At 50.6% G+C, this 17723-nt stretch overlaps 1 protein-coding gene and 1 long non-coding RNA gene across 2 annotated transcripts in view; one reads left to right on the top strand and one right to left on the bottom strand.

Annotated features, from left to right (window-relative positions):
- LOC311612550 overlaps nt 1-17221 on the bottom strand; it is a 203127-nt gene extending 185906 nt beyond the window's left edge. The window contains exons 1-2 of the long non-coding RNA XR_014793305.1: nt 17071-17221; nt 10173-10281 (exon numbers count right to left, since the gene is read on the bottom strand). This is a non-coding gene — a long non-coding RNA (uncharacterized lncRNA). The remainder of the gene's footprint in view (nt 1-10172; nt 10282-17070) is intronic.
- Nucleotides 16814-17723, top strand: part of PROX1 (prospero homeobox 1) — a 54552-nt gene continuing 53642 nt past the window's right edge. The window contains exon 1 of the mRNA XM_084865578.1: nt 16814-17456. The gene's annotated coding sequence lies outside the window, so the exon portion shown is untranslated. The remainder of the gene's footprint in view (nt 17457-17723) is intronic.

Raw genomic sequence — 17723 nt, 5'->3', positions numbered from 1 at the left:
GGCAGGGATTTTGACTGCCTCACTGTGATATCCCTGACACCTAAGCCACATTAAAAGCTCAAAGAATATTTGTTCAACGAATAAGACCTCTGTTCAAATAACGTACTCGTTTCAATTCTGATGAGCAGAACAGAGGGAAATTACAGGTGTTATGAGCATGTATCGTGAGGGTTTCTAACCTAGGAAATGAGGGAGGAAAGCCTGAGCAAAAGGCATTTCAGTTAGACCCTCAGTAAAGAGAAGGGTTTGTCCAGAGAAAGACTTGGGAGACCTTTCAAAGAGAGGTGCACGTGCATAAAGGTGTTTTTGGTGTTGAAATCCCAGGAAAAAAAGGCCAGTGACGTGGACACGTGGAAAGAGTGGGGCGAGTTTCAAGAGATGAGGCAGGAGCTGTGGACAGGAGCCAGATTATGCAAAATCTTGGGAGGGAGGGCACATTCAGGAGTTTGGACTTTATCCTAAGAGCAATACCAAGAATTTTAAGCCGTGACAGGATCACAATTCCCAAATCATGAACTTCTCTCACAAACACAAAGACAGCATTTTAATCTGAGCATTCTGATGTCAACTGACATGAGCAATGGCAGGGATATTTCAGCATGTGGAGACGAGGGAAGCATGAAGACTTACCTATGTGTATTGAGAATATAACAGCAGCACCACATCATGAGAGGGAACATGAGGGCAGGAACAGCAAAAGCTGGGAGTCTTGGTCCCCAAAGAAAACATGACTAGCCACAGAAAACCTGAGCCCACGGAGAAGTTAGAGGGAACTCAGAACGCATCAAGGAGCAGACACCTGTTTCTTTCCTGCTGTGAGGCCATCAGTGCCCCAGAAGGCCCTTCCCGGTCTGGGGAGACAAACCTTTGCTGCCCCTTCCTCCACCAGACCTCCCCTGGTGCTCTGAGCTCCAGCAATAAGACACACCTCAGGATCCCCAGGTAGAGGTGATGGCCTTGTGTGAGCTGTCTGTCACTCCAGCCCTCTCTACCCTCATGGAATCTCCTGACCAGTAGCTACTCTGCCCAAGATCCAGCACTAGGACGTGCTGCATGGTAGGCACCCGATAAATATTTGCTGAATTAATGTTAGAGAGTGTACTAAAATGTCACACTCATTATCCCCTTCCAGCCAACATGTACTAAGTGCCTGTCTTGTGCCAGGCACAGTGGTAAAGCCTTCTCACGCGTTATCTGGCTTCATCTGCACAACCATCGCGTAAGGCAGATATTGCTACAATCCCTAACTCACAGACAAGGAAACTAAGTCTCAGAGAGGTGCGGTGGCTGGCTTAGGATTTCTCTTACCATGCAACAGGAACATGACTCACTTCTGTTCCTCTCCTAACCCCAGAGTCTCATTAATGACTTACTGTGCTCACCTCTTCCCTTGATCTCTCAACTGCCACAAAGAGAAGGCTCAGGGCTGCTCAAGTATTTCGTGTCAACGTCTGATGCTCATAACTGTCCTACCTAACTCCCTACTGCACTGTGAGTGCCTCGGACGGGTCTTATGGAGCTTGGTATCTCCAGTGTTGAGCACAGTGTCTGGAACATGATGGGGTGTAAATGAATGGATGAATCTGACCAAGGCAACTGAATATTAACGCTAAACGCCCCCTGTAAGAAAACACATTATACTCAATCCAAACAGATGACAGATAAATTGAAGAATGATCATTCACGAAACAAGAATTCTACTCTCGCCAAAAGCGGTTTGGCTCAGTGGATAGAGCGTCGGCCTGGGGACTGAAAGGTCCCAGGTTCGATTCCGGTCAAGGGCGTGTACCTTGGTTTGGGGCACATCCCCAGTAGGGGGTGTGCAAGAGGCAGCTGATCAACGATTCTCTCTCATCAATGTTTCTAATTTTCTATCCTTCTCTCTTCCTCTTTGTAAAAAATCAATAAAATATGTGGTTTTTTTTGTTGTTTTTTTTTTAAGAATTCTACTCTCCCTAATCTTTTCTTCATCTACACCTACCACAATGTTCCTTTTCGCAGTAGTTTCTCTGGCCAACTGGAAATCTGGTTCATCTTCAAAATTAGGGGGACTGATACTGTACCATTGCATCATGGGAGAAAGGGAACCGTGAGGTCATTTATATGACTGCGGGTGAGTCCTGCATCTGTGCAGTGAAGCAGCAAGCAGAAAGGGGACTTACTCTCTCAAAAGCACTGAAAAACTGCACTTCATTAAAAAAGGTAGAAAGGTGAGCAATAATGCTTTTTACACTTGGAATGTATCCCATAGAAATATTTAACACAGAAGCACAAAAGCTGAAATATTCCAAACCGGCCCCAATTCAGAAGTCAGCATCTCCCCGATGAGATTACCATTCTAGAAACAGCATGTTTATTGGCTCATAAAAGACATGTCACCTAACAATTCGCACTAGGGGGCCAGAGGGAAATAACTCACCCATTGTGAAGTCAATGTTCAAATCAATATCCTTTGGGGAGAAAAATATTGCTCATTGATGGAGATTGATTTTTCTTTTCCTTAAGAATTTTCCAGGGGTAAACATTTTTTTTCCTAGTGAATGTAACTAAACATGCCATTGTCAAGGTTTCCTAGTCTGAGCTTGACACTCAAAAAAATTATTACTGTAATTATAAATGCCTTTCAACCTCTAGATGCCAATTCCATTTTTTAAAAATATTTTTTAAATATCTAAACAAAGGGACCACAAACAATTTGGTGTATGTCCTTTGCTTTACTTAGCAGTGCTCGTATAAGTGAGATATTTTTGATGTTTTAAAACAATCAAAAATTAGCACAAACACTAAGAGTTCTGCATCCAAAATGTATTTACCTACAAATTTAATAACAACTACTTTTTTAAAACAATTCTCATTGTTTCTCCCTTACGTTTCCTATTGCTATTTGTATCCCCAAATGATTACAGCAACACTTAATAAGCTGGCCATTTACTGGCTGCCTTCAAAAAAGCAAGACTTTGTAATGGGTGAAGAGAATAGCATGCTGAACTTAGCTGGTTTTATATTTAATATGCTGCTTTAGGCTAGTGAATCTTTCAGACCTATTTGCAGGGCTGCAATAGAGCACACTGTGTGTCTTATGGGTTATTTTCTCAGGCCACATGTATGACGAAAAGAAAACTTGCCTTCTACCTTTTTGAAACTCAAAGGTTGCATAAGAAAGGACAGATGGATGATCTGGGAACAAAAGAAAAGTCACTCAATGAATGCTTGTTGAAAAGGGTGTCACAGATCACTGGGGGAATTTCCTCTCCTTGACAACTCCCCCAAACACCCAAAGATGAACTGAGCGCCAGACTCCTGAGCTCTAGGAGAAGAGGAAAGTAACCTGTTGGCGATGATAGAGGCTGAGCTGTGGAACCAACAGAAGTGTAACTGGGCGAACCATCTTCGCCGGGGAGGAACCACACCACTGATACCCGAATAGCAAAACATGTGATTTTTGATGTTTTTTGTCCTGTGATGGAGATGGATTCGTATCAAGCCACACACTCATACCCCATTCCTCTCGTATCTAAAAGCACACATTTTTCAAGTGGCTTGAACAGATAAAAGGAGGAACAAAGTTCACTGATTGGCATATGGTCATTACCGACAATTTGACCTTAGGAAAAAAAAACTCAAACCACACTTAATATGTACTGATTTTTCTCATCTAGTAGTATAGCTATATAGTCACGCTAAATCTTATACAGAGCAACAACAAAGCAAAGCAAAACAAAACCAAAGAATTCAAATTAGAAAGGAAGTCCTACCTAAGTCCCCCTTCCTAAAAATGTGCTTTTTTAGAATGTAAAAAGAATTTGATCCACCAGATGTAGCAAAATCAAATACTTACTAATCTTAGTTTTTTTTTGTTGTTGTTGTTGTTTTACTTATTTAAAATTCAAAAGTCATGCTCATGCTTTGGTAGGGCTGTGTGGTTGCTTAAACAGCGTTTCTGACTTTATCACCCATTGAAGAGGCGCTCACACTGAGAGGAGAGGAACAGGAATATCTACAGACACTGGCAATACACTTCAAACGAAGCTGAGAAGGGCAGGGGAGAGAAAATACGCTCCTCTAGGAAGAATAAAATAGTAACAATCAGAATACATCTGGGATTTTATTCAAACTGACCTGGAACCAGAAGGATCTTCAAACTGTTCTAAACACAAGAAGGGGGGGGGTGGGGGGAGAGGAGAGAGAGAGAGAGAGAGAGAGAGAGAGAGAGAGAGAGAGAGAGAGAGAGAGATTGATTTCCATAAGTAATCCAAAGCAACTAACTAGCCTAAGAAAATATTTCAGCGGCAGGCACAGGAATAACTTGACCCCTTTTATGGTGATCCATGAGTAGGATCTATAGCAGGCTAAAGAGATATCTGTTTCTACCACAAGGTTCCACCTCACCAGGCCCCTAACGCAGGGTTCTTGAAGGTGTCAGCAGGATTTGGTTGACTGGGCCATTAATGGGGCTTCGGTTAATTATTGACTGATTAGGGATTTACCTTATCTTTCCATCAGGAGCTGGCTGGAGACTTAACGGTAAGCAATTTAGAGCCAGGGTGAACCTACCCACGTGCTTTTTTTTTTTTTTTTTCTTTCTTTCTTTCTTCTCTTCCTTTAGGGTCACTTTAGTGTGTCCTTCCCTATAATTCGCGTTCAGCTCAGCATGGGAGTCCTCCATGGGAGTCCCCCAACTGGCAACGAGAGGGGCCAGGTTCATGGTGAGGAGTGTCCAGAGCAGGCCTGGACGAGTGCTGCCCTTTGCAGAGCTTGGCTTACTGGTCCAGATTTCCCCATGAGACTGCTGGGGGGGGGGGGGGAGGGTGAAGAGGGATGAAGAGGGGGGAAAAAGCAATGACTTTGTGTCTCTGAAAGTGCTGGTGAAGCCCCAGGGGAAGAGGCAGCCCCCAGCTCCCAAGGCGGCCTCTCTGTGTGAAGGCCTCTTGGCAAAGCCAGGGAATGCACACAGGCAGCTCGGGCCCAGCTGCCCCAGATAAGAGGTGGCCCGTGTTAATGTACAGGCTTCCTCTGCCCCTAAGCGGGGCCTTCCTTTTCCAAACAGTCTCCCTTTAATGTTGGCGAGTGTTGTTTTTCCATTGACTCAACATCTCGCCTCTGGTGGTAAGCCAGTGGGGAAAGTTGGAGCCGGGGAGGGAGGGAGGACGACGGTGGGAGAGAGTGATGCCAGAGCTAAAGAGAGAGAGAGAGAGAGGAGTCGTTTCCAAACAAGCTGGACACCTGCTCTGGAAAGACAGAGACCCAGCCTACAGCGCTCGCTTCCTCCGAATTTAGATCGGCTTATTGTTCCCTGCGCGTCTGTGACGGTGGGTCCTGGGCCTCCTCCCTGCAACACCGCCCCCTTCACCGGAGCGAATTCCATGGGAAAATTACCACCTTGAGAGATTCATAACTTTTCTCCATGAAGGAAAGAGAGAATGAGAGTTACTGGAGTGAATTAAAGAGGGAAAAGAAATTCGTGGAAAGAGATGAAAGAGAAAGTGGCAAGAAAGCAAGAGAGAAGAAGGAAATTAGGAAAACAGGAGAAAGAGGCAAGTGAGAGAAGACAGGGGCATGGAAATGAAAGGCAAAAAAAAAGAGAATAAGAGGATAAAAAAGAAAGAAAGAAAGAAAGAAAAGAGGGAAGGGAAAGGGAGAGGAACTGCAGAAAAATGGAATCTGAAAGGAGAATTTTCCTCCAGGAGTTTTTGTTTTTCAAGCCACTGGGCAGACCCCCGGCCCCGATTTAGGATGGAAAGCTGGCTTCTCTGGGCAACTCGAGGTCAAAGGGCATCTTCAAAACCAAATCTTGATTAGAGCCAGCTAAATGTTTTGACTTGAAGGAGACATGAAAGATTAAAAAGCAAAACAGAGCAGCGTGGGTAAGAAAGAAACAGGAAAAGAAAGAAATGAAAAAGAAAGAGAGAGAGAGAAAAAAAAACCACCTCACGAGAGACACAATGGGAATGATAGAAAACACTTCTGAATCAGCTAGTCATCTACTAACAAGCTGCAAAGATTTCCAATGACAAGTTGTCACATTAGTTTAGTGAAACTGAAGCAGCACTTATCCCCTTTCCTGTGCATAATCTCTCCCTTCGAGCCACAAAAACATGCTACCACGTTTAATAGGATTAGTTTCCTTCACTTTCTCCTCCCCCCCAGCCCCCGCCAACCCACCCCTTTTCTTTTTTACAATTCTATTTTCAGCAAAACGGGGATCCTTGAATTCATGGACTTCCTGCAGTGCACAGCAAAACCTGACGTGGTACGCGTGGCTTTTTTACCCTTTAAAGACTTTATTTAAATCTGAAAAATATGGTGATTTGACTATTTTGTACCTTCTGCCCGTCCTCTCCCCCTGCCCCTCAACGAATTGCATTCTCCTCTGGGAAATCTCATTGCGTGAAGGGGGGTGTTGATAGTAAAAAGGTCAGGGCGGAACCAGGGCTGGGAAAAAGCTGACAAAGCCCAATGCCTGCAGAGGCTCCGTGTCCCGGCAGACACCCTTCTGGCTCTGACCCCAGGCAGACCTGGGTCCCCATTCCAGCTGTACTTACTGTCTCTGTGGCCTTGAGCGCGTGGTGAAACCTTCCCCAGCCCCCTTTTACTCACCATGCAGTGGGGATCATTCTCAGCAGGGTGGTTGGAAGTATTACACTTGTACCTTATTTCAAAAAATGATAACTATAGTGGTGCATGGTGCTTGGCAGGCAATAAGTGCGATGGATTGTTATATGTTCAAAATACTTCAGTGGCTCCTGTCCCTTGAAGTCGGTCTAAAAACTAAACTTAGTCAGACGACTACTGCAAACTTTCAAGGTTCGGTTTTTTTCTCGCGTTTTATTATGTTCAGGAAATCGGTACGTCTCACAGTGCACAGTGCGTGGAGGGTCACTGTGTTTTCCTTCTCTCCCAAAGGCCAACTTTAAATGGATGGGGTGTCTTCTAGTCTGCAGCATGATTGAATTAAGAAATCCCAAATGCCATGTACAAAACATCGGGCACAGTGCTGACCTAGAAAATGCTCAACGAATGCTAGAATTCTCTTATCACTGCTTATGAAGGGGACCAAAGTTTTGCCCCCTTGAAGCTGCCTTTTGGGATATTAATTAATTAATTAATTAATTAATTAATTTTTTTACAGAGAAGAAGGGAGAGGGATAGAGAGCTAGAAACATAGATGGGAGAGAAACATCGACCAGCTGCCTCTTGCACACCCCCTACCGGGGATGTGCCCAAAACCAAGGTACATGCCCTTGACCAGAATCAAACCTGGGACCTTTCAGTCCGCAGACCGACACTCTATCCACTGAGCCAAACTGGTTTTGGCTGGGATATTAATTTTAAACTGGTTATGAAGAAACAGAAGACTCAGAAAGAACCTGTGACACCCCCCCCCTTTTCCTGCTCCAGATATTCAGACAGAAAAACCTGCCTTGGGAAGGAAATGTAAGGGTGTCTCCTTAGCCCTATGGTCGGCAAACTGCAGCTTTTGAGCCACGTGCGGCTCTTTGGCCCCCTGAGTGTGGCTCTTCCACAAAATACCACGGCCTGGGCGAGTCTATTTTGAAGAAGTGGCGTTAGAAGAAGTTTAAGTTTAAAAACTTTGGCTCTCCAAAGAAATTTCAATCGTTGTACTGTGGATATTTGGCTCTGGTGACTAATGAGTTTGCTGACCACTGCCTTAGCCTAATTTGAATTAAGTTTGGCAACTAAGAGAGCTTCAGGCAGGGCCCGTTAGCTAAATACCTCCAGTATCCCATTGTCTCTGAGTTGCCTACCAAGAATTTGCCCGCAATTTGAACTACCTATAAATTACCCATTCCCATTTAGCAAAAATGTTCTCCTTTGTCAAAAATATCATGTATACCCCATGCCGACTCAGTCTTTAAATTTCCCATGCTTCTGTTAGTTCCCCATGCACATGTATTAAAAATTGAATTTTCGCCGAAACCGGTTTGGCTCAGTGGATAGAGCATCAGCCTGCGGACTGAAAGGTCCCAGGTTCGATTCAGGTCAAGGGCATGTACCTCGGTTGCAGTTGCGGGCACATCCCCAGTAGGGGGTGTGCAAGAGGCAGCTGATTGACCTTTCTCTCTCATCGATGTTTCTAACTCTCTATCCCTCTCTCTTCCTCTCTGTAAAAAATCAATAAGATATTTTTTTTAATTGAATTTTCTCCTGTTAATTTAATTACCAGCCCAGCTAGGAGAACACAGAAGGTGGGTGGGAAAGCATTCTTGTTTCTAGCCCCCACACTTCTCACTGTCTGTTTGCCTCCTTCCCCATTCTCACTGAAAGACCACTTTGGAGTAATGAGCGGAGAGGATTACTACCCCTCATCCAGATTCTTCTAGAGCGGGCCCCTCTTTGAGGCTTCAGAAAGCCGACGAATCAAACACAGAAAATAACTGTCCACCGGGGTTGGCTGAGAACCAAAATCTGTTCTCACAACAGGGTCACCAACTGCCATGCTTTCGCGGTGTCCTGCAAACAGTCATTATCTGCTGAACTGAGTTATTCGATCCTCCTTGAGACCACTCTGGGTCTTGGACCCCCCTTCTCCACCTGAGGATTCTCCTGATGGAGATGAAGAGGGGCGACTCACCTCTTCTGGGAGGAAACCAGTACCCAGGGGATCCCCAGGAGGGAGGGAACAAGGCCTAGGGTGGGGCAGGAGGAAGCCCATGCCTGCTCAGGGCCAGGGGAGGCGCTGCTGGGTAAGGCTCTGGTCTCTGCCCCCAGGCGCGCCTCCCAGAAGAGTCCCTCCCAGAAGAGTCTTGGATGTCCAGCCTTTGAGGCACCCGCTGTGGCTGCTGCTCGGAGGTGGGGTCCCAGGCCTTCCTGCCAACCTGGGATTAGCTGAGGGCCAAAGTCTCCCAGGCGAAGTAAGGGCAGGAGGGAGGCAAGACCTAGCCCTTCTCCCTGGGTCTGAGCAAGCACGGCATTCAGCCTCCCTCCTGTGGGCCTCTCCTCCTGCCTCCCCCGCATGCACCCAGCCTGCCCTGGGGCACTGGAGCTCCGTTGGGGTCATGGACACTTCTCGCCAGTCCCCCCTTCCCAGGCATCCCCTACCCAACTCAGGTACAGGCTCCTCCAATAGAACTCCCACCTCCTCTCTCTTCCCCTATATCTGCTTCCTTGCTATCCCCAGCTAAAGGCTATCCCCACTGACCCATTCACCTTCTGCTGACACCCACTTCCCCCACCCCACCCATTCATCTGTACTCTGGCTTCACCCCTACTCAGCAACTTCCCCCCACCCACACACTCCCTTCCCACCTGTTCTCCCCACCCCACACCCATTACCCCCGCCTCTCAGCCTGCCCTTCCATACTCAATCCCCCACACAGCACACTTCCCCTGGCAGCTTCTGCCCTCTCCCTTCCCCTCCCCTCCCCACAAGTGTACACAAAAGCACTCCTTTCACCAGGAGGGTGATTGGGATAAGAAACCCACCCGAGGTTGTTACCTGTCCCCCTACCTGTCCCCCTACTACCAGCTTGACTGTTTCGCTGTAGTTAGAGGTTCTTTGTTTTGTCCCCTAACTTGTCACAGACAACCCGTTTTCTTCCCCTGCCAATTCCAAGCCCGTCCTCCGGAGAGTGGCCAGAGAGCTGGAATCTTCCACACCTGCCTAGAGATATCCACCGGCCCTCAGAGGACAAGCATCTGGCTGGATGGTTGGGCTTTGGCCTGCTCCCAGCCCCTGGGTTCATTCACTAGGGCCTGGGCGCCCGTGGGCACCCCAAGCTGCCAAACTCTTTCTTACCCCTTCCCAGCAAGACACCCTGGTTACTTATCTCAAGCCTTCTGAGGACACCAGCAAAACACCTTCCTGGGGACGTGCAATTAGCCACGCACGGCCATCTCCGGTTCTAAAACTGTCAGCCTTCTTGATCTGGTCCCCGCTGCTTCAGCCCAAGGAGCCATTCCTCTGGCTGTTTTCCCTCACCTGCTGCACAGTCACAGCCAGGGATGGCACCTTCCCACCGAGCTTGTTCCTTCTCGCAGCTGTCTTTGGCCGGGCTGTTAATTACCTTGGGGTGTGCCCGTGGTCATCGGTTTGGACATACTGTCATGAAGGGTTGCACTTTACTACATGTAGATTTGGGAGAGTTGTTCATTCTGACATGTAAGAACATAATGATAAATGATATAATTTTTTTTTTTTTTTTTAGTTTTACCTAGGAATGTTGACCTTCTTTTCTTTCTTGCTGTTCCCTCCTTGAATAGAATGTTTTGTCCTGTGGGTTCATGGTTCAGATGGGCAGCTTCTGTAGGAAAGGCTTCCATCTATAAAGCAGGTACGGTGAAAGGACCAAGAAAGAAAAAAAAAATAGGAAAAAAAGAAAAATTTAGATTGGCAAATGCCTCCTGTCTACCCCGGGCCTGACCCAAGAGCACAGGGCCTGGTTTCCAAACACACACCCATTCTCATTTATTTTTGTGGCCTACAAGGTGGGGAGGTGAGCATATAGAATGCCCAAAGTAGCAGCTAAGTATGAACTAAAATGTGCATCATGGGATGACAATCATGCGAGCTTCATCAGGAATGAGAATCATGTTAGCTTCACTAGAATATTGAGGGGCGGTGTCTATATAGAAGTACCTGTCAGCTCATGTGTGTAGAGCACACATTTGTAGACTAAATAGGTTCCATTGACTCAGCACCAATCATGAAGCTCACATGAATAATTTTACTGATGTAAAAGTCAACAGCTGGATAAAAAAAAACTCCATGAGTTGGATATTATCCCCCACTTAACAGATAAAACACACACACACACACACACACACACACACACACACACACAAACAAACAAAAAACTAAGGCTCAGATAGCTTAAATAATACACCCAAGGTCACAGAGTCAGTAACTGGCTGAGCAGTGATTGGAAATACGGTATGACCCCTAGCTTCTCAGTCTTTCTGCAGTTTGCCCAGCTGGGGGTGGGCCCAGAAATCCTTATTTTTTTTAAAAGTCCCCTTGGTGATGCTGGAGGATTAGCCAAGTCTTGGGAACCCTGCTTCACATCAAACCATCCGGCTATCCCTGTCACCAGTCTGCCTCCCAGCAGCCCTCTCTCCACGTTGGATAACATATTTAAATAGCAATTTCGAAAAACTATGCAGCATATGGATTTTCCTTTTGATCTCAAAATGATGACAAACAGACACTTAAATACTTCATAAAAGAAATATTACCAGAAAAATTATAGAAATCTGGCTTTCAACTTTGTCTTGCTCTAATTTAAACAAAATGCAACTTCTCAGCGTCACCCCCCGCCCCCCATCCCAATAAATCCAAACTGGAAGCTTCTTCTCCATCCCCTCTGTGTGCTCAGCCTACGCCTGTTTATTTCTAACCCGCTGGTCGTCCTGTATAAAAGCCTGGAAATTAGGGACAGGAGGAGGCTCACTCAAGTCCTATCCCCAGAGCCTCTCCTGTGAATTCCCACCCTGGACTGGAAAGATCCAAGAAAGGGAAGCTGGGAATAACGGACACATATTCTTAGACTAATTGACAAAAGAAAAGGCGTGGGCAGGGGTGGTGGGGGGGAACGGAGGGAGATGTCCATCCCTTAAAGGGTCCCGCCCCTCTTTTAGGTCCCTGGAGACCCCCCAGTCTCAGATCGAACGCATCAGCCGGCTGTGGGCACCAGCGGTCCCGCAGCAACAGGCTGGCGGCGGGGGAGGGGAGGCCGGCGGCCGCGGTGGCCGCATGCTGTCCCCCAGCTCCGCGCCGCGTCCGGAGCAGGTGGCTGCCCCCTGCGCCAGGCAGGCGTGCGCTGAGCCCCAGCCAGCCCGGTAGGGCAATAGCGCCTGCGGGGCCCCCGGAGGAGGCTGGGGACCCCGGAGACGGGGACCCCCGGGGCCGCTAGGGCGGGAGGGGCGTGCACTCCGCCCCAAACCCGGCGCCGCCGCTGCAGCAACTCCGGCGCTCGGCCCCTCTGTGTGTCCAGAGGCCGCGGATGGAGGGCTGGGAGGGAGGAGGAGAGCCGGAGGAAGCCCGGGCCAGACAGCCCAGCACCACTGAGGGCCGGGAGGGGACACTCCCCAGCCTTCCCTCCTACCCCGAAACTTTCCCATCGCACGCAGGCGTGTGCCCCGCGGGTTTCGGCGGCTCCGAGTCGCTATCGGCCAACACACACGTCCCCCGGCACGCGTGCGGAGGAGGGACCCGGTCCACCCGGAGGGACTGGCCTCTAGGGAGGTGGCCGAGGGCGTGGGGGCACCAGGCGGCCTCCCCGCAGCCGAAAGGGACTCCTCGAGCGCGAGGAGGACGAGCTGGCGCTTAAAAACCTGCCAGAGCTCGGAAGGGCAGCGGCGCCCCAGGCTGCGCGTCACTGTGCCCACGGCGCCCCCCGCGCGCAGAGGCGTCCCCGTGCACCCCCGCCCGCACCCACCCACCCCACGCCGGGCTGTGGCCGGAGCCTGCCTGCCTTTGTACTTAGGTGACCACGACAGACATGCTAATTTGAGCCAAAGAAGAAGGGGTGTAAATTGGGTAAATTCTTCTACCTGGCACCCCCAGGTACCCAGGGAGAAGGTCCCGTGCTCCCTGAAAGCTTCCCCTCCCTCTCGCCCGCTTCCCTAGGCCCTTGGGTCTCCAGCTTCTTCGGGACCGCGAATAAAGCACAATCAGACCCTCGTGCGCTCCCCGCTCCCCCTGTTGAGGTCAGGACCCTTCTAAACCCGAGCCCCCCAAAAAGCCTGGTGGGATTGGAGAAAGACAAGCCATTTCGGGGGCAACAGCACCCCTCCTCGCAGGGCGCGCGCGCGGCCTGGCGGGCGCCTGGCCGGCCTGTGCGCGGCCGGCCTAGCGGCTGGATTATGTAAGTAACAGCCCTCCATGTGCTCACCGCCATCTGTTAATATCTTGATATTGGAAAGTTCGGTGCCTGAGGCAAAGCCAGGGCTGGCGGCCCGGAGCTCCCGGCCTCCTCTCTCGCGGGCAGGGAAGGCACCTTCCTTCCTTGGATCGCTTTTGCCCATTTCCCTAAAATCAAGCCTCGGTTTGCCCCCTTCAGACTGACAACCGCCCCCCTCCTCCCCTTCTCCCCGCGGGAGGGCTGTGTTTGTGGGGGAGGAGGGATCTGCTTCCAGGTAACTTCATAGCCATGACCTTTCCATGAATTGATATGTATTTTTTAATGACAATTACGGGTTCTTTTTTTTAAGCTCTTTGTGGGGGACTATTATTGGGGAGGGGGCTGTATTGTGTTTTTAAAATGACTTTTTTTTTTTTTTTTTGCCAGCACATAGACCCGAAATTCTTGTAAGGGTTCTATTTCCACTTCTTGGGAGGAATTCGCCTGTTTACTTGGAGAGCTGTTGGTTAAACAAACATCATTGGGGAGGCTTCTGAAGCAGCGGGGTTCCCAGAAGAGAAACGCGTGCAGCTGCTATTGCTACTGATCTTGTGGCATTTCACCCCCCCCCCCCTTTCAGACACTTGGGAACAAATTCAGGGTGGGCTTGGGGTCACTCCGGGAGCGGGCTGAGGGCTGCGGGGGTGAGAAGAGGGAGGTCAGTCTGTCTGCCTCTGGACAGCTCAGAGCAGGCCTGCTTGGAGTTGAGTTTGTCTTTCTTTCTTTCTCTTCCCCTCTTTTGGGTGGCAGTGCTGGTGTATGGCCCAAGGTGGGGTGTGTGTGTGTGTGTGTGTGTGTGTGTGTGTGTGTGTGAGTCCCGGCAAGGATCTCCAGCGTCCTCCTTCGCCTGAAATCCACGCCCACGGTCCGTGTCTCCACTGGATCTGGTTGAAATGGCCGGAATTGGTTTGTGTAGGATCCGATGACAGTTGTTTGCAAGGTTTTAAATTACTTAAATGCAGTCTTCGCTGGGATCCCCCATCTACGGCTTTCAGAAAGAACAGAATGGGGGTTGAAATAACACGGAGGAAATATCAAGGCGACGCGTGTCTAACCCAGAACCAGATGCACAGGCGATTACTGCAAGTTTGACTGAGAACACGCAGATCACCCTTCAGATCCAGGAGTAAACGCAGCCTGTGCGTGGATGGGGTTGGCTGGAAGACTGCTCAGGATTCGGGTTAACTTTTAAGTTGTTGGGGCTGTGCTGGCAGCAGGGAGGAGGGAGGGATTGACCCCTAGGTTTGGCCGCTAGTTTCTTTGGAGATGGAGCCGGCCTCTAGGCGACTGGTCGTCTCCGGGCTGACAGATCGCTTCTCCCCATATCAGAAAGCAAACCGGGAGTCGCAGGAGATAGGGGTCTCCGGCCTCACGCCTTGCTCCAGGGAGGCAGGCGGCGTGAGATCTGGGAGAGCGCCTGGGCTCTGGCAGGAGAGGTTGGCCCAGAGCCTGGCTTGCACATCGCCCCGACCTTGGGGACCCGGGACCGGGGACGCGGCTCACGGAGCCGGGCTGCTGTGGGGACCGAGCTCGCCCGCCCCGGCGACGCGCGCTTGTTTCCACCCTCAGCTCCTGAGCCCCGGAGCGGGCTGCGAACTGCCAGGGCGGAGCGGGGAGAGCCGTGAGCCTCAGCCGCATAGGCGAAGCGTTTGCGGGGGGCATGTTCCCTTGTTTGCCAAGCGGGTTACCCCGACTTCGAATCAGGGAGTGAGAAAAAGTACTAAAGCTCCGAGGAAACTTTTCCCGCCGCCGTTAGCTCCCGAGTGGAGCGTGTGTGCAAACTGTATATGGAGCGCTAGGTGCAACTGACATAAACTCGCGGGCTACTCCTCCCAGAGTCTGAATCTTGCCCCTCTGGGCTTCCTTTCCTCTCCCTCCTTCCCCTCCTCCTTCCCTGCCTGCCCTCTTCCCTTTTAAATGTCAAACTGAGCAGATGGTTTGAAGGTGCGGAGGGTATGGATCCTTTACTCCTACCAGTTTATGTACCAGCTACGTGCACACTGGGATGCTTCAAAAAAAAAAAAAAAATAGGACGGAAAAGAAGGAAAACAGTATCCCCGACCCAAATATTTCTGCTCAAGACACCCGCTTACCTCGAAAGGACCCAGCCAATAGAAACGTTATTCCACACGGCGTTTTACTGGGCATGCTGGTAGAGGATTTCTCTCTCTTCCCAGCCTAAAATGTCACATCTCCATTAGAAAACTTGGTACAGTAGCCTATCAGGCAAGTGCGATTGGTGTGTTTGTGCATGTCCGTGTCCTTTCAGTAACGGGGTGTCTGAGGGCTCTGGAAGGGACACAAGGAAGGCTGGGGATGTTCAAGCGAGTCTCCTGTCTTGTCCTGGACACCTAACCTGGACGGCTTGGTTTTCTTTTTCTTCTTTTCAGTGTTTGAATCCCAGTGCCAAAAGTTTCCTACAGGGTATGGAGTTGGACAGAGTAGCATTGCTATTTATTCAAAGAGAATACTCCCTCACAGCTGGATGAATTTGAGGCTGGAATGGTAAATGTCCTAGGAGGGGTGTGTGTGTGTGTGTGTGTGTGTGTGTGTGTTTGCAGAAGCCAGTGGTAGTGTTCTCTTCGTACTTATAACACACCTCATAAACACCCTATTGTCAGGATGCAACATGACTCAACCTTTGATCTGATTAAGTTTGGGGGGACACAAAGCATTTACTTGCCCCCATCCTACCTAAGAAAATGAGTGTCTGGTCAACTAAGTATGAATGTTTCTGCTTTGCAGCCAGTGCAAGACTTAGCATTTTTAAGTCATAAACTTGGTCGCTTTGTGAAAAGCCATTTACTGTGCCAGAGAGAGAGAAGTGCTAGCTGCAGGGCTGAAGGTTTGTAACTTGCAAACCCCAAGGAGCTCTTTAAGAGCCACCTTATCTAAAGCAAACTTGCTGGTTATTTTTTCACCCCAGATATGTCAAACCAAAGTGAATTTTCAATGGCTTTATGTGGGAGCGTCCCAATAGTTAAGCATTTGCATTTTCTTACCTAATCAATACATTTTTTAAGTTTGTCACCTGGGATTCAAAGTGGTGTAGATTGCGCTTGAAACCCATCTCTGGTTACTCTGGGGTGAGTGACTGAGGGGTAACTTCCAGATAATGTTTGTTCACGCTTTCTTTAAGGCCACCGCGCCTGCCATCCACATATGTGGTCGGAGGCAGCCAAGGGCAAGGATTGCTCTTGATCATTTCGAGGACAAGAGGTGGACTGGGATTCGGCCAGCGCTGATCTTCCCATACCAGATGCCATGGGGCCGGAGTGGAAAACCTCCGGCATCTATAATTTAACCCAAAACCCACCTGTATTTTACAAGTGTCCACCTCCCCCTTTAAAATTCTGCTAGTGGCCTGTATTCTTCACACTACCTATCCTCATTTTAAAAGTGGAATGATTTCAGGATCCCTACTCCATACCACCCCACCTCCTACAAACACACATACACACAACACTTTTCTCCCGGGCACTTTCCCGTGCCTCCCTCCACCCAAGTCCGAGGAGGAGCACGGGGCGAACTCCCCCGGCTGTGTCTCCCCGGGAAATGAAGAGGGTGGAGAGGCAGGGCATCCGAGTCCTGGAGGAGCGAGAGGAGGGAGCGGAGCGCCGCTCGCGCCCTCGCCCGCTCTACATCGCATCGCACCCGCAGAGGGCTCGCTCCGGCCCCGGCGCGGCGATAGCCGGTGGCCCCGGCGCAGCGGCGGGCGCGGGTGGGGTGGGGGGTAGAGGCCTGGGGTGGAGGCGGGGGATGGGGAGAGGGAAGGAGGAGCAGCGCGGGGGTGGGGGGGAGCCCTCTCCCCTCCTCTTTTCCCAGCCCTTCACCCCCACCCCTTTTCTCTATAATTTTTTTTTCTCCCCTCCCAAGTTCTCTCGCCTGGCTATCCCCCCTTGCATCCGAAGGCGCCTCGCGATTGGGTGTCGGGGCCGGGTACGTCAGTCAGACTGTGACGTGCAGTCTTCCTGTTTCCTTCAGCTGTGTCTTAAAGTAAATCTTGTCGTGGAGCGCAGCCCTGAGCGGAGGGAGCGCTCGGGCACACAGTCCAGTCGCGCCGCCGGGGCGAGCGGAGGCGCAGGAGCCTCGCCGCCGGGTCCGCCCACACTCCGTCCTCCTCCTCTGCTCCCGGCGCTCCTCTCCTCTCTTCTTCTCCGCTCGCTCTCTCCCCTCCCCTCCCTCTCCTCTCTCGCCCCATCACACTCACCGTCCCTTGTCCGATCATTATTACATTCGCCGCCCGCCGGGACCTCCGCCGGGTGCGGGCGCGCGCGTCTCCCTCGCGGCCGCCGGCGGGGAGCGCACCCCACCGCGCGGCTCGGCGCCCCCGCGCCCCGCGTATCCGCTGTCCCCTCGCCAGTCCCCTCCCCTTTGCCAGAGTCACTTGTGCTGGCTTGTTCCTCAATGGGAAGAAAAGAGGCTCCCAGGACTTAGACGCTTGTCAACATCTTCCCTCCCTCCCCTCCCGCACCCCCCCAGGAGAAAACGGGGTGATTTAAATGAACCAGAATCAAATCGCCGGCAACGCCGCCGCCGCGTCCGAGCAGGAGCCTCGGTGGAACTCCGCGCTCCGCTCTCCCCCAGTGACTGAGAGTAAGTGATCCGCTCGCTCGCTCGGCTTTTATTTCTTTCTCTTTCCTGCCGGTGGCCCGGGTGGCGGTGGCGATGGGGGGGATGGCGGTGCTGGACTGGCCGCTGATCTTGTCACCTTTTGTGTGTCCCGGGCTGGGGTGCGCTGGGGGGCGTCTGGCTTCCTTCCCTCGTCCTCTTGCCCTCGCTGCTCCGGAGAGAGGACCCCCGGAGGGGGGACAGGGGTCGCTTTTTTGTTGTTGTTCGTCTGGATCCCCGCTTTCCGCCGAG

Source organism: Pipistrellus hanaki (assembly GCF_964339955.1).
Source record: "Pipistrellus hanaki genome assembly, chromosome: 18".
Lineage (NCBI taxonomy): Eukaryota > Metazoa > Chordata > Mammalia > Chiroptera > Vespertilionidae > Pipistrellus > Pipistrellus hanaki.
Note: the sequence above shows the minus strand (reverse complement) of the source record. Positions and strands in the feature narration are given on the sequence as shown.